At 34.6% G+C, this 1221-nt stretch overlaps 1 protein-coding gene and 1 long non-coding RNA gene across 5 annotated transcripts in view; both read left to right on the top strand.

The window, feature by feature from the left end:
• The window catches only part of LOC107834723 (uncharacterized), a 1256-nt gene extending 1096 nt beyond the window's left edge, over window positions 1-160 (top strand). Inside the window, exon 2 of the long non-coding RNA XR_001660532.1 lies at window positions 15-160. This is a non-coding gene — a long non-coding RNA (uncharacterized LOC107834723). The remainder of the gene's footprint in view (window positions 1-14) is intronic.
• LOC103131243 (receptor-type tyrosine-protein phosphatase F-like) overlaps window positions 1-1221 on the top strand; it is a 103796-nt gene that overhangs the window by 19173 nt on the left and 83402 nt on the right. The window lies entirely within an intron of this gene.

The following is a 1221-nucleotide window of genomic DNA, read 5'->3' as shown; positions in this document are numbered from 1 at the left end:
AACAAATTAATTAGGTTCACAGACAAATAACCAGGATTGTTAAACAAGCAATAATCTACATTTTTGTTTTGTTGGTAGAGTCCTATATATAGGAAAAAATATGATTAAACTATTTAGTCTTCCAAGGTGGAAATTTTTCTTTGACTCTAAAACAATAAAATACAACTAATTAATAGAATCATAATATCAACAATTTGTGCATCAAGTAAACACGCTACAGGTAAATGTTATTTAATTTGGCTAAGAATAATTATTGCACTGTCAGTGAATGACTTCTAATAGATGTTCTATATTTACCAGAGGAACACAATAACGCCTTCATGAGCTCAAACTGACGAAAACAAAAGGATGGATGCTGTAAACAGTTTAGACAGAGTTGTTATTGGTTTCACCACTATTTACCTACTATTTTTCCAAGTATTCTTAAAAGATTGTCTCTTAGTCTGCAGCTCATGTTACCAAAACCAGCCGAGGAGATGAAAAGCTAAAGCCCTCAACAGTTAAAACTTGAGATGACTTAAAACTTAAGTTACATTTTTAAGTTTTAAATTTGAACTCATTGTTAAAATGCTAACATTACTTAACTAGAGGTAATGTTAGCTAATGTTACCTCTAACTAACTAGAGGTTTTGCACGAGTTGCACTTGTTAGGTAACCCCAAGATCACTGGGTCTTCTTAAAAGATAGAGTGACGTTTCTTAAAAATGTAGCCAGTGTTTTTCAGCAAAATTGAGCTGACTGTCCAGGAATGATCCAAGGTATTTAAAACTTGCCATAGTTTCAACAGGTTGGCCATCGAGTGAAACTGGAACCACTTTCAGGTATTGTTTGTTGTTTAATTAGCTCTGCTTCCTTAAGAAAATTAAAAGGTATGGTGTTTTGTGAGGGACTTTATCTTTTGAGGTTCCAGTAATGCCAGCATTAATAAGACTTTGGTATTCTGATTTAGTAATGTATTTATTAGTTGTGCTACCACCCCACGCCACTAGAGGCAGTAGCAGGCCCGAAAAGATGCGAAAAAGGAGCAGATTTAGAAGTACACCGAAAGCAACGGAAATTGTTAAAAACTGTGAGCTGCGCTTGTTTCGGCAAAGAGTGACAACTTTGCCGAAACAACACGTTTCGGCAAAGTTGTTACACTTTCTTCACGTTTTTGCGTGAAACTAATAGTAATAATACTAATAACCAACAATAACCCACATGCAAAACAGATAACTGAAA

The sequence above is a fragment of the Poecilia formosa genome, unplaced genomic scaffold (genome assembly GCF_000485575.1).
Source record: "Poecilia formosa unplaced genomic scaffold, Poecilia_formosa-5.1.2 Scaffold732, whole genome shotgun sequence".
In the NCBI taxonomy this organism is placed as follows: domain Eukaryota; kingdom Metazoa; phylum Chordata; class Actinopteri; order Cyprinodontiformes; family Poeciliidae; genus Poecilia; species Poecilia formosa.
The sequence above is the reverse complement of the archived record's forward strand: the minus strand, read 5'-3'. Positions and strand labels throughout refer to the sequence as shown.